We start from the raw sequence: 16,094 nt of genomic DNA on the forward strand, positions 1-16,094 counted from the left end.
TCTGTGGCTGACCTTTTTTATTCCTTAACAGAGTCTTTCAAAGAGCAGAAGTTATTAATTTCAATGAAGTTCAATTTGTGAATTTTTGTTCTACGGATTTTGCTTTTGGTTTTCTAAGAAATCTTTGCCTACCCCCCACCCCCACCCCAAAGAAATATTTTCTGCTATTTTGTCTTCTAAAAGTTTTGGTAGGTTTAGGTTTTACATGTAAGTCTATTATCCATTTTGAATTAACTTTCTTATATGGTGTGAGGTATGGGTTGAAGTTTTGCATAAAGATATCCAATTGTTCAAAACACATTTGTTGAAAAGATTATTCTGTCTCCACTGAATTGCCTTTGCACTTTGACCATCAATGTGTGAGTCTATACCTGGACTCTCCATTCCATTCCATTGATCTGATCTATTTCCCTATCTTGATTCTAATAACACACTATCTGGATTACTGTAGCTTTATAAGTCTTGAAATCAGGTATTGTAAGTTCTTCAGGTATGTTCTTTTTCAAAGTTGTTTTGAATACTCTAAGTCCATTGCATTTCTACATGAATTTTAGATTTAGCTTCTCAAATTCTATCAAAACAGCCCACAGGGATTTTCATTGGGATTGTGTTGAATTCACAAATCAATTTGGGGAGAAATGATATTCTAACAATAACGAGTCTTCCAATATACGATCATGGAATAAATGATGGCTAGTTTTATGTGTCAATTTGATTGGGCCATGAGGTGCCCAGATGTTTGGTCAAACATTATTCTGGGTGTGTCTGTAAGGATGTTGAGATTCACATTTGAATCACAGACTGAGTGAAATAGATTATTTTCCCTGATGTGGGTGAGTCTCATCCAATCAGTTAAAGGCCTGAATAAAATAAAAAGGCTGGCCCTGGCATGAGTAAGAGAGGATTCTTCCTGCCTGTCTGCCTTCAATCTAGGACATCAGCTTTTTTCTACCTTCAGACTCAAACTGAGAGATCAGCTCTTCCTGGATCTCAAGGCTGCCAGCCTTCAGACTGAAATTACACCATCGGCTCCCCTGAGTCTCCTGCTTGCTGACTCACCCTGCAGATCCTGAGACTGCTGGCCTTCATAATCTTGAGTCAATACCTTATAACAAATTTCTTTACATATACATATATATGTATGTGTGTGTGTGTGTGTACACATATATATGTATATATTCTACTGGTTCTGTTTCTCTGTAGAATCCTGACTAATATAGCATATCTCCCCCATTTATTTATGTCTTATTTGATTTCTCTAAGCAACATTTAGTAGTTTTCAATGTATCCTCAATATTTTAAAATTTTATTATAAATCTTATATTTATGTCAGTTTATGATTTCCAGCAGAAACATAAAATATAATATAAATATAAAATACATACAGAAAACACAACTAATTTTTGTGTATTGATCTTGTATTGTAAAATTTTGCTAAACATATGTATTCATTCTCATAGCTTTTTTATAGATACCATCAGATTTTCTACATAAACAATGATGTCCTCTGCTAACAAAAGCAGATTTACTTCTTCCTTTCCAATTTGGATGATTTTATATTTTTGTTGGTTTTTTGATTGGTGTTTTTGTTTTGCCTCTTTGTACTGGCCAGAACTTCCAGTACAATATTGAATAGAAGAGGTGAGAGTAGACATGTTCCTCTGACTTGTTCCTGCTCTTAGGGAAAAAGCATTCAGACTTCTACCATTAAGTATGTCAGCTTACTTAAGTAGGATTTTTTGCAGGTGCCTTTATTATGCTGAGAATGTTCCAAGACTGCTGAGAGTTTTTATCAGGAAGAGGTTTCAAACACTTTTTCTACATACATTGAAATTATAACTTTTTCTACTTTAGTTTATTAACATTGTGAAATATATTAAATTTTCAAATATTAAGCCAACTTTGCATTTCAAAGATGGTCATGATATACTATCCATTTTATATATTGGTGGATTCTATTTGCTAAAATTTCATTGAGAATTTTTGTATCTATGTTAACAAGGGAAGGCTTCTTAACTACAAATTCTACTTATTTAACACGTATATAGCTTTGGTAGCTTATATCTTTCGAGTAACTCAGTAATTTCTTCTAAGTTATCAAATTTATTGCCATATAGTTATTCATAATATTCCCTTATGATACTTTTTTTTTTTGGAGGATGATTAGCCCTGAGCTAACTACTGCCAATCTTCCTCTTTTTGCTGAGGAAGACTGGCCCTGAGCTAACATCCATGCCCATCTTCCTCTACTTAATATGTGGGATGCCTACCACAGCATGGCTTTTGCCAAGCAGTGCCATGTCTGCACCCGGGATCTGAACCAGCGAACCCCAGGCCACTGAGAAGCGGAACATGCAAACTTAACCACTGTGCCAACGGGCCAGCCCCAATTTGAATCATTTTAAATTTGTTGTTTTGTGACCTAATATAGTTTAGCTTAGTATATGTTCCATGTGCAAAATGTATACTCTGTATTGGATGGAGTATCCTATATATGTAAATTAAGTCAAATTGGTTGATAGTGTTGTTTGATACCTCTATGTCCTTATTTTCTGTCTACTTATTCTATCCAATTATTGAGAGAGAGTTGTTGAAATTACTGACTATGTCTGTGGATTTGTCTATTTCTCCTTGAAGTTCTGTCAGTTTTTGCTCCATTTATTTTGAAGCTCTGTTATTTGGTAAAGAAATGTTTAAGACTGTTACGTCCCTATGATGAATTGATAATTTTATAATTATTAAATGATTCTCTTTATCCTTCATAATATTTTCCTCTGAAATCAGCTTCAAAGCAACAGGTTTGAAATCAACTTTGCCTGATAATAATAAAGCTACTCCAGATTTCTTTTCATTAGAGTTTGCATGGTATATCTTTTTCCATTCTTTTACTTTTAATCTATTTGCATCTTGTTATTAAAATTAGAATTCTTGTAGATGGCACATATTGGAGTCTAGTTCTTTTAATCCAATCTGATCATCTCTGCCTTTTAACTGAGGTGTTTAGACCACTTACATTTAATTTATATGATTGATATAATTGGTATCATTGGATATAAATCTATGATTTTACTATTTTCTTTCTATCTGACAATTTTTTCTCTTTTCCTCTTTTCTTCTTTTATGCCTTCTTTTGGATTTAGTGATTTTTATTATTCCATTTTATATCTTTTATAGTCTTATCAAGTATAACTCTTTGTTATTTTAGTAGCTGTCCTAGGATATCTACTACACATATTTAACGTGTCACAGTCTACCTTCAAGTGATATTACACCACTTCCCAGATGATATAAGAACATTATAACAGTTTAGTCCTATTTCTCTCCTCCAAGGCTTTGTGCTATTTACATTTTCCTTCTACATATATAATAAACCCTACAATACATTGACATTATTTTTGCTTTATACAATCTATCTTTTCAAGATTTAAATGAGAAGAAAAATGTGCGTATGTATCTATATATAAAATTTTCAGTGTTCATTCCTTTGTGTAGATCTATATTTCTTCTGTATTATTTCTCTTCTGCTTTTAAAGATCTCCTCTTATATTTCTTGTAGTGTAGGTTTGCTGGTGATTAATTCTTTCAGCTTCAATATGCCTGAAAATGTCTTCATGTCACCTTTGTTTTCCAAAGATATTGTCAACAGGTAAAGAATTGTAGGCTGACAGGCTTGCTTCCCCTGTCCAGTACTTGGAAGCTGTTGCTTTACTGTGTTCTATCTTGCATAGCTAGAGTACAAGAAATACAAGAAATCTGCTGTCATCCTAATTACTGTTCCTCTGTATGTGATGCACCTTTTTTCTCTGGAGGCTTTGAAGATTTTCTCTATATCACTGGTTTTAAGCAGTTGATTAGCCTTAATGTAGTTTTTTCATGTTTCTTGTGCTTCCTGTTCATTGATATTCTTGAATATGTGGGTTTATAGTTGTTATCAAATTTGGACAAGTTTTAGCCATTATTTCTTCCCACACCCAGGTTACTTCAAGGAGTCTTTTGTTTTTTTCTTTAAGTTTTTTTCTCCTTGTATTTCTTTTTGAATACTTTCTACTGCTATGCGTTTAACTTCAGTACTCTTTTATTCTGCAGTGCCTAATCTGCTATTAATCCTATTCAGTTAGGATTAATTCCTATTAATTCATAATCCTATCAATCCTATTTTTTATCTCAGACGTTGTAGTTTTTATTTCTAAAATTTCAATTTGCGTCTTTTTATGTCTTCCATGTCTCTACTTAACATGTTCAATCTTTCCTCTAGTTTCTTGAATATATCAAATACAGTTATAATAACTGTTTCAATCTTCTTTGCTCATTCTATCGTCTGTGTTATTTCTAGGTTAGTTTCCATTGATCAATTTTTTATCCTCATTATGGATCTTATTTTCCTACTTTGACTGCCAGGTAATTTTTGACAGGATGCCAAGCAATGTGATTGTTGGTTATCAAACATTTTCATATTCTTATAAATATTTCTGTGCTTTGTTATGGGACAGTTAAATTTCTTAGAAACGGGTTGATCCTTTCAGGGGTTGCTTTTAAACTTTGTTGGTCAGGACCATAACAGCTTTTAGTCTAGGATTAATTTATCCTCACTACTGAGGCAAATCCCTTCTGAGTATTTTACCTGATATCTTGTGAAATGAGGTATTCCACTCTGCTTATGGGTACAGGCACTGTTCCAAGTCCCATGTGCACTCTGAGGATTGCTCCCTCTAGTCCTTTCAGTTACTTCTCTTTCTGCAGCCTCAGGTGCTTTTCTCACACACTGTGCTGATTTGTACTGAGCTGAACACTAAACGGAGATGCTCTATAGACCTATAGAGTCTCTTACTGTGCAGCTCTCTCCTCTCCAGCACTTTGCCTGCAAAATTTAGGCACGTTGGCCTCCCCAGGTTCTCAGTTCTGTCTCCTCAAAATAAGGGAGATTGCTGGACTCCACCTGGGTTCCATTCCCTGTACTTTAGTAAACTTTCTCCAGGCAGTCAACTGGTGGGAATTGTAGGGCTCAGCTCATTTGTTTCCTGTCTTCATTGCCTGATGTTCAATGCTTCAGAACCATGGTTTCATATATTTTGTCTGAATTATTGGTTATTTCAGGAAGGAGGGTAAATTTTGGTCCCCATTATTCTATCTTTTTTTTTTTTTTTTTTTTTTTTTTTTTACTGAGGAAACATTGGCCCTGAGCTAACATCTGTGCCAATCTTCTTCTATTTTGTATGTGGGACGCCATCATATCATGGCTTGATGAGTGGTGTGTAGGTCCGCACCTGGGATCTAAACCCACAAACCCCAGGCCACCAAAGCAGAGTGCATGAACTTAACCACTACACCACCAGGCCACATCCTATTCTATCATTTTATAAACAGAAATCTGTATCCTTATGTTTTAGCAGTTTGTCATGTTAACTCTCATATAATTAGGCATTTTCTTTGTATCCAATCTGACAATATTTGTCTCTTATTAGGAAATTCTTACTATTTACATTTAACATAATTGCTAATATATTTAACTTAAGATCTACCCTTTTACAAAGCTCCTCCTGTTACTATTCTACATTCTTTTCCCCTCCTTTCTTGCCTTCCTTTGGATTATTTTTTATTATCCCATTTCTCCCCCAATTAGATAAGAAATTATATGCTCTTTACTATTCTTTTAGTGTTTACCTTCACTTACAGTATGCATCCTGTTTCAGAAGAAATGAAAATTATGAACAAGTATTTCATCATGAACTTTTTCATGTTTTGAAGCAAATGCCAATATGATTCAGGAGATTAAAACCACTACAAAGCAGAAATACAAGTAGACAGAAAATACTTGACGAGAAAGAATTTTTTTTAATAAGCTGGCAGATCTCAGAAAAGTAGAAGAAAAAAATTTACAAAAACAAAAGCAAAATTGGAAGCAACACAAAGGATATGATAAGTGAAACCCAGTAAAAGATACAGAGGAAAAGAATTAGAAAAGCAGGAAAAAGGAAATAGAAACAAAGAATGTTAAAAGGATCAGAGAGAAGTAATTGCTATGAAGGATGGCAATGGAGGCCAAATTTATGCATAAGATGAAACCAAAAGCAATGAGACACACTAAATATTTAAAGATATAATTCAAGAAAGCTTTCCAGAAATAAAAGAAGACATAAATCTACAGATTGAAAAGGACCCCCACTGTCCTAGGAAAAATTGACACAAAACGTCCAACACCAAGGCATATTTCAAAACATCTTTGTACATCCAGATGAAAAGTTTAAGTCACTTATAAGTGGAGACAGCAGGGAGCAGATTAGGCTGACCCTAAATTTCTTGTAGCAATGCTACAAGACAGTGGAGCAATGTCTAAATGTGTTCAAAGAAATAATGACTAACCCAAGAACTTTACAAAGACAGCCAAACTGTCTTTCAAAAACTAAGGCAAAAGATTGGAAAGCATCAGCCCCCTACGTCCCATGGGTTTATCTTTGAAAATTACTAAAGGATCAGGGCCAGCCCAGTGGCCCAGTGGTAAAGTTCACACATTCTGCTTTGGCAGCCCAGGGTTTACTGGTTCAGATCCTGGGTGCAGACATACACATCGCTTGTCAAGCCATGCTGTGGCAGACATCCCATATATAAAGTGGAGGAAGATGGGCACGGATATTAGCTCAGAGCCAGTGTTCCGCAGCAAAAAGAAGAGGATTGGCAGTGGATGTTAGCTCAGGGCTAATCTTCCTCAAAAAAAAAAATTACTAAAACATGAATGTCAGCCAATCAAACATAAGAGGAAAACTATGATAAAAAAGAGCGGCAAGCATAGGGAAAAGATAGCAACAAATGTTGCAATTATGATTACAGAATATAAATATTATAATACTGGCAGTGAAGAAATAATAATCATCAAAAATTGAGAGGCGGAAAGAGCAAATTTTGGCAGCTGACAGCTCTCAGATGAGACCCACTCTCGGGATTGGCCACGCCTAATGAGAATCACCCTGCCTGATGTTATGTCCCCTTTCTGGAGGCAGCCCACATGCAGTCGTTGGTTGATGCAAGAATTTAAGGACTTAGTCCCCATAGCTTGATTTGCAACAACTCTGAAGGGCCTCCCCACTGCAGAGGTCCCATGGGATTGGCTGCAGCCTTTGCTGTGACCACCTCTCAGCTTAACATTGTGGTGCAGTGGCCCTGCCAGTTGGGCCAAACAATTCAGGGAACCTATGATATTAGAGGTGTTTGTGGTAAGAAAAGACACATTGTGGTGTTTATGGCAAATCCCTACAGAATCACATTATACTACTAAGGTCCTGAAGCAAGGCCCCGCCTTCTATAGCAGACAATAACATCTTTTGAAAAACAGCTATTGGCGCACTACTGGCCCTCATAGACACAGAGTGCCTGATCATAGCCAATCAGGTGATCATGCAGTCAGAACTGCCCGTGATGAGCTGGCTCTGACAGACCCACCAAGTCATAAGGTCCAGTGGACCCATCAGCAATCCATGGTAAAAGGAAATGGTACTAAGACATCAGGCATGAGCAAGGCCAGAGCTAACAAGTGAACTTCACAAGCGAGTGATCCCCACTGTTGCATCAGTGCCTCTTCAGCTCACACCTGTAGCTAAAGGGTACAGGGAATCTTTGAGACCAGCTTACTGAGGAAGAAGGCGTGCCTGGCTTGCATGTTGGCCAGTTTCACATATCAGTACAAGCCAAAACAGGACTGCTGCTACATCACAGCCATACTTAGGACAGCCCTAAGAGACAGCAGTGGGTGACATCCTCCCCGTGGACACAGCCGTGGGTGCCACACCTCACCATCCACCTTGTGAGAAAGGACAAAGTCTAAAGTTAAAATATACACGGACTTGTGGGAAGTGGCAAAAGGGCAGGCTGGTTGGTGAGAAGCCTGGAAGGAAAATGATTGGGAAGTCTTAAGAAGAGGCATGTGGATGGACCTATGGGAGTGGGCACAAAGTGCGAAAATCATTGGATCACAGGTTAATGCCCACCAGAAAACATCCACCCCAGAAGAGACATTAAACATCCAAGTAGACAGAATGACTCAGGCAGTTGACGTCAGCTAATCTGTCACTGCCATCTCAGTGCTGGCACAACGAGTGATTGAAAAGAATATTGATGGTGGTAGGAGTGGAGGCTGTGGGCCCAATAGTGTGGGCTTCCACTCACATAGGCCAGTCTTCCAGCGGCTGCTGCTGAGTGTCCAATTTGCCAATGACGGAAACCAACACTGAGCCCCAATACAACATCCCTGAGATGATCAAGCAGACACTTTGGGGTAAGTTGAGTCCATTGGACCTTTCCCATCCTAGAGAAAGCTGGTTTCATCCTACCTGGAATAGACATATTTTGGGGATGGGTTAGACTTCCCTGCCCACAAGCCTGGTGTCCTGTTCCTGGGGGCAGCCTGGACCATGACTGTCAGTACAAGGATATAAAGGCCCAGTTCCCTTGCTCCAAATTAGGACAACTCTGAAGAGACATCCTAGCTCCAGAGCATCCCAAGGGAGTGGCTGAAGTCTCTGTTGTGACTGCATCCCAGCTCAGATTCTCCCTCTGCCAATCCTGCTTGCTTTCCTCCCATCAGTGTTGCTCCCAAGGGCACTTCTCCATAAACCTCTTGCATGAAAATCTCCAACTGAGAGTGTACATCCTGGGAAGTTGCTTGCAACAGAGGTCAAGGCTAGAGACAAAAATACCAGCTTAAGCCAAGTATGTGTGAGCATCTTCTCCCACCGTTCTCCATTGCTAATCCAATCCAGCACTGATGGGCACATCCTGGCATTAGGTTCTCAAGGACAAAACTGTTAATTCTGATTTCTGGATATCCATACAGGGACCCAGGGGTCGCAGCCTTGAAGGTGCATCCACTGTCTGGGCCTCTGAACTAAAGAATCCAGATTTCAAAAGACAGAACAAGGAGAATGTTGTTAAACTGGCAAATACACTAAAAACAGAAAGGGTCACATATATAGCTACAGGCTGCAGATATAACTTGTATTAAGTAAATAAAATTATAAAATAAAATATGCTCTGTGTGAAAGTTCAAAACAGACAGAACAGTTGGAACATGACAGCAAGCATGAAAATACTGGTCTTCTGATTCAGAAAAATAGATTGGAGAAAAGCTTAGTGAATAGATTAAAGCAATAATGAAACAACGTCTGCAAGTTAATTATGTGTTCTCTATCAATGCCTTCAGTGAGCCAATCCTTATGAAAAGAAAGCAAAGTACTTTTCTTAATGCCCTCTGAAGCATGATAATAGGCAAAGCAGTCCAAATCCTAAAATAATTTAAATAATGTTCCCTGATAAAAAACTGCTAACTCTGTAAGTCAAGGAGAAATAGTTAGAAATTTAGTTACTATATCCTCTTTTTCTCCCTTCTTTCTTTCCCTTCTCTCAGAGGTCTTTTTACCTGCCACAAAAGTCAGAAATCAGCAAAAATAAAAACAAGTCCTTGAAGACGTATGAGGCTATTTGAAGGGCCTGAAACAAAAGGATGACTCTGAAATATGTCTTCCTTGAGCTTTAATTTTTACAGATGCCATATTTATATACTTCATATTAATCTATATCACTCTTCAAGTTCTCAAATGAATGTAAGTTATCCCAACAATTAGATTTACTGCAATCCTCTTATAATTTTATCACACTTGATTAAATGATTTTATATATTAAAAAAATAATCCTGTACTTTAAAAACCATAGCCAAGTCTATATTGAGACATGACCAAATAACACGCCAAAGTGATAAAATAATAATTCGGAGCCATGGAGAAAATATTAGTTCAAAGTCACCACCAAAAATTCAAGCAAAACGTAGGTAAGAGCCCTGCTGGCATTTAGTTTTCTCAATCAATATCCTAATAGTAACCAACAGTTTTTATTTCCCTCCAGAACTTTTTTATGGATTAGCGTGTTTTTTTTTAATCATTTAATTTTTTATTGCGGTAACATTGGTTTATAACATTATATTAATTTCAGGTGTACATTATTATATTTTGATTTCTGGGTAGACTACATCATGGTCACCACCCAAGGACTAATTACCATCCATCACCGAACACGTGCCCCAGCAGCCCTTTCACCCTCCTTCCTCCCTCTTTCCCCCCTTCCTTCCTCTCTCCTTCCCCTCTGATAACCACAAATCTAATCTCTATATCTATGTGTTTGTTTGTTGTTATTGTTGTTGTTGTTGTTATCTTCCACACATGAGTGAAACCATATGATATTCGTCTTTCTCCCTCTGACTTATTTCACTTAGCATAATATCCTCAAGGTCCATCCATGTTGTCACAAACGGCATGATTTCATCTTTCCCTCCAGAACTCTTTGGTACATTACTTGTTTGCTCATCAAAAGATGAGTGTCTGTTCATAATGGGTTTTATTTTTTAAACTGCCAGGATTATTTGAGGACACACCATCCATAGTTTCTCTGGAACACTGTTGCCACATATATTAGTCATGTTTCACTAAAAGGAGTAGACGATGCTCCCTCACTTAAATTTCTGAGCACCTCCTTCTCTAACTCCCACAGCCTCCATCACCTCAGATCTTCCGCCAGCAAACTCAGAACTAGAAAGGAAGTAAGTCATACTTGAGGTGATCCACGTTATTAAGAGCCAGAGAGGAGAAGAAAGGGCTTCAGAACTATCTAGATTCCACTTACGTGTTCCCAGCATAATATAAAAAGTAAATCCTTCAGAAGACTCAAAAAAGGAAAGCATCTAAATGCTCTAAGGACATCAATTTGGCTTCTAATTAGTCTCTTTTCAGGACACTGTTTTCTTATGTACACATTCACTTCACCTGATCTGGACCCCCTTCACTGGGTACAGTTACTGAACCCTCTGGCTGCTCTGGCTGCTCTGATTTCTATCGCATTTCATAACAGATAACTGCAATAAAACATATCAGCACATTTTTACATCTACAAAGTGCCTGATACTAAACAACTCTGGTCTTTGCAAAATTTCAGCTTTTATTTAGCTAAACCAAAAGTAAAACAAATAAATGAATGTCCTATTTCTCTTAGGAAACTGCCTGCTAGCAAAACTCTTCTGGTCAAACATGAATTTTTGCTCCCAGAGGGCCAAGATAACATGTGTCTATAAATAGCCGAGAAAGCTTTGCTGGAAAGTATTACACGAAAATGGGTCATGTCAAGCTGCTTTCTCTATATGACTCTTGTGTCAGCCCTAGTGAATTTCCCCAAATGACTGTTCTGCTGAGTCTGCTTATTTTCAAATCAGTCTGGTCATTTTCAGCTCTTATATTCACCAACAGGACAGAAGAAACCGAGACGATTTTGTAAGTAATCCTTTATCCTGAGCACTGCCAACTCACAGCATTCCTCACCGAGGTTAATACTGCTTTTCTCAGAATTGCCCAGGCTAACCATATTAATGGAATATAAAGCACTTTCTTTTTCAGAATTTCCTTAGCTTAATTTTTATCTGTCTCTGCCACTTACCATTCCAGAACCCAATCAGCTTCAGTTTTAGCAATAACCTCATACTCTTTCCCTGCATCCTACCAATCACAAATGTCAGTTCTTAGTTGGGGCTCTTGACTTGGGCCACCGGTGACAAGGAATGGGGAAGTGTGTGGAGAAGCTCTTATCCCTGGCTGGTGCCTCAGATTACTGAATGTGCAAGTTTGACTGGCTCACTGCCTAGGAATTGCCAGGGTGGCCAAGGTTGCAGATATGCTCCACTCTGATTTAGAAAATTCACTCCATTCATATAAAAATTAAAACACACACAAAAAAGATCATGTCTCTATCATTGTTTAATTTACCTGCAAAGTTCCAGCCCATACCAGACATCAAATCTCACTTATATTACAAGTATCCCAAAAGATGCTTTTCTTAAATTACAGTTATCGGTTTTAATATTTATATATATCTTTCTGTAATAAAGATTTGAGTTTTTTCTCTAATCTTTTAAAAAGAATTTTAGCACATTTCATGTACAGAGAATACCCATATACTTGCTCTGCCTGCTGCAGTTTCCCCAATTAACATCTTGCATTAGTGTGGTATGTCTGTTACAATTGATGAACTGACATATTATTAACTAAATTCTTTAGTTTACATTAGAGTTCATTCTTTGTGTTGTACATTCTATGGGTTTTGACAAAGGCATAATGACATGTATCCACCACTGTAGTATCCTACTGCCCTAAAAATCTCCTGTGCTCCACCTATTCATCCCTCCCCTAGCACTGCCCAAATCCCCGGCAACCACTCATCTTCTTAGTGTTTGCCTTTTCCAGAATGTTGTATAATTGGGATCATACAGTATGGAGCCATTTCAGACTGACTTCTTTCACTTAGCAACATACATTTAAGATTCCCCCATTTCTTTTTGTGGCTTGATACCTCATTTCTTTTTATTGCCAAATACTGTTGCACTCAAAGAGAAGGCTTCTATCTCCACCATCATCATCATAGCTATGTGCCAGGCATTATTTTAAGAGCTTTATACATATTAGTTTATTAATCCTTACAACTTTATAAGGTAGATACTAGCAATATCCCCATTTTACAGATGAAACAGAAGAACGTTTTACAGAGGAAACAGGACGGAGCACTTAAGTAATTTGCCTAAGGTTACTAAGCTAATAAATAGTAGAACAGGATTTGAACTCAGGCAGTCTGGCTCTAGAGTCCATGCCCTTAACCAACTAGACTGTACTGCTTCATGCAAAAATGTCTGAAATAGTTATCCGTGCCTAATCTTGTTTTATTCACAGTACTATATTGAATATATAATTATTTCAAAATATACAATTGAATTAGGTGTGTTCTTTATTATTTCTCAAGAATAGTAACTCATCTTTCCTACATGTTATTTCCCTTTACTTCTATTTATTTAACTACGTGATGAATGTCTCTTTCCCCACATTCAGTAATATGAGTGTGCGTAAGTATGACTTATAACACCAGTAACTGGACACATCCTCTAATCTTCAATTTATGTTCAATTCCCCTTATTATATGGTATTTCCTTAACAACTTCAGATATTTTAGTCAAACTGAACTCTTTACAACATCAATTGTAAAAAGATGTCAATTTAAAAATATTATGAAAATTCCAGACTAAATAACACTGGGCCCACTTATAGTCCTGCTGTCGTGAGAGGTCCTTGGACAGCTACTGCTTCAGTCTCAACATGGCCTCCTTTGCACAAAGCAGCAACCTGGTAATCAGCTCCAGCAGGAAAACTACTCTTGAAATATTGTTTGCAGATTTCATTGACAGTATTGAAGTCATTTACGTCAGCCAGCAAAACAGTTGTTTTTACATTAGTGAAGTCACAGCCTGCAGAATTCAGCATCCCACTCATATTTGTAAGAACTTGTTTAGCTTCTTCCACCACCCTTCCTGGGACAAGCCCCATCTGAAGGGTCCAAATGGAGCTGTCCTAAATGGAAATGATCCTATAGACTAACAAAGCCTGACCGTAGGGACCAGTAGCCCTGGAGCTTTCATGGTGCTGACCAACTTTCTGATCAAGGATGACATGGCTAATCTTTCTCTCTGGTGGGCTCCTCTGGGAGAACACACCCCTAAACTCCCAACACCCCCATCCCCCAGCCTGGGACAGTGTCCCTGCCCTAAGGTGTCACCCCTCCAATCTTCAGATGTAAACTTATCATGAGTTTTCAGTAACTACTTAGATAATGAAAAATAACACTAGGCTAGATCTCTAAGAGCTCAATGTTTAAGTTCATATTATGATACAAATGTATATTTAACAGGGACCAGAGTAAAAGCAGGGGAAAATTATATTCAGGAATGACTATTCCCTCACTCCATTACCCCACAAAAATACAAGTTAATTTTTCAGTCACTTGATGTCTCACTGGATCCTGAGGAGTGAGACCATAAGGAAATGGTTAAGAATTTGTGAGCGTCAAGACAAATACAGTTACAAAAAACAGTCTGGTCCTCAACAAATTACTAGTAGGGAAGAGATGGTTGATCTCAGTATTTGGACTCCTAGGACAATCTGATCTCAAGTTTGTTATTTGATCCACAAAGTACATGGAAAATTAGTACACATTGCTCAGAAGTATAATGAGGAACTGAAGGAATAAAATTGCATAGATAATAAAGCAATTCAAGAATATACTCCCTTGGATCAGTTAAGATATAAACACAAACTGTCAGTCTTTCAGCAATCACCAAAAAACTGTTAGAACTAATCAACAAATTCAGTAAAACTGCAGTATACAAAATCAAAATACAAAAATCTGTTGTGTTTCTATATACTGATAATGAACTATCAGAAGAGAAATCAAGAAAACAATCCCATGTACAACTGCATCAAATAGAATAAAATACACAGGAACAAATTTAACCAAGGATGTCAAAGGCCTGTAAACTGAAATCTGTAAGATACTGATGAAAGGAACTGAAGAAGAAACAAATAAATGGAAAGATATCCTGTGTTCATGGATTAGAAAAATTAATATTATTAAAATGTCCACAGTACCCAAGCCAATCTATAGATTCAATGCAATCCCTATCAAAATTTCAAGGGTATTTTCCACGGAAATAGACAAAAAATTCCTAAAATTTGTATGGAACCAAAAAGACTCCAAATAGCCAAAGCAATCTTGAGAAAGAAGAACAAAGTGGGAGCCATCAAGTTTCTTGATTTCAAACTATGTTACAAATCTATAGTACAGTATAGTATTGGCTTAAAAACAGATATATAGATTGATGGAACAGAATAGAAAGCCCAGAAATAAATCCAAGCATATAAGGTCAATTAATTTACAACAAGGGAGCCAAGAATATACAATGGGGAAAGGATAGTCTCTTCAATAAATCATGCTGGCAAACTGGACAGCCACATGCAAAAGAGTAAAACTGGATACACAGGAACAAATTTAACCAAGGATGTCAAAGGCCTGTAAACTGAAATCTGTAAGATACACAAAAATCAATTCAAAATGGATTAAAGACTTGAACATAAGACCTGAAAACATAAAACTCCTACTAGAAGAAAACACAGCGGGTAAGTTCCTTGCCATCAGTCTTGGTGCTAATATTTGGATTTGACACCAAAAGCAAAGTCAACTAAAGCAAAAATAAACAAGTGGGACTACATCAAACTAAAATGCTTCTGTACCGCAAAGGAAACCAACAACAAAATGAAAAGGCAACCTACTAAATGGGAGAAAATATTTGCAAATCATCTATCTGATAAGGGGTTAATATCCAAAATATATAAAGAACTCAACAGCAAAAAAACCCAAAAAATCCGGTTAAAAATGGGCAGAGGATCGGGGCCGGCCCCGTAGCCGAGTGGTTAAGTTTGCGTGCTCTGCTGCAGGCAGCCCAGTGTTTCGTCAGTTCAAATCCTGGGTGCGGACATGGCACCGCTCATCGAGCCACGCTGAGGCGGCATCCCACATGCCACAACTAGGAGGACCCACAACTAAGAATATACAACTATGTACTGGGGGGCTTTGGGGAGAAAAAGGAAAAAATAAAATCTTTAAAAAAAAAAAAAATGGGCAGAGGATCTAAATAGACATTTTTCCAAAGAAGACATAGAAACTCAACAGGTACATGAAAAGGTGCTGAACATCATTAATCACCAGGGAAATGAAAATCAAAATCACAATTAGATATCACCTCACACCTGTCAGAATGGCTATTACCAAAAAGACAAGAGATAAAAGTGTTGGCGAGGATGTGGAGAAAAGGGAACCCTTGTGCACTACTGGTGGGAATGTAAACTAACTGGTGCAGCCACCATGAAAAACAGTACGGAGTTTCCTCAAAAAATTAAAACTAGAACTACCATATCATCCAGCAATTCCACTTCTGGGTGTTTATCTGAAGGAAATGAAAACACTAACTCAAAAAGATATATGCAACCCCAAGTTCACTGCAGCATTATTTGCAATAGCCAAGACATGGAAACAACCTAAGTACCATCAATGGATGAACTGATAAAGAAAACGTTATACACACACAAACACACAGCACACACACAGTGGAATGTTATTCAGAGACAAAAAAGAAATTCTGCCATTTGTGACAACATGGATGGACCTTAAGGGTATTATACTAAGTGAAA

The 16,094-nt window shown here is 37.4% G+C and overlaps 1 pseudogene; it reads right to left on the reverse strand.

Moving 5' to 3' along the window:
- Positions 1–12,965: 12,965 nt before the first annotated feature.
- LOC103541048 (2-iminobutanoate/2-iminopropanoate deaminase pseudogene) lies at positions 12,966–13,659 on the reverse strand (annotated as a pseudogene).
- Positions 13,660–16,094: the final 2,435 nt, after the last annotated feature.

Source organism: Equus przewalskii, chromosome 8 (assembly GCF_037783145.1).
Source record: "Equus przewalskii isolate Varuska chromosome 8, EquPr2, whole genome shotgun sequence".
NCBI classification, from domain to species: domain Eukaryota; kingdom Metazoa; phylum Chordata; class Mammalia; order Perissodactyla; family Equidae; genus Equus; species Equus przewalskii.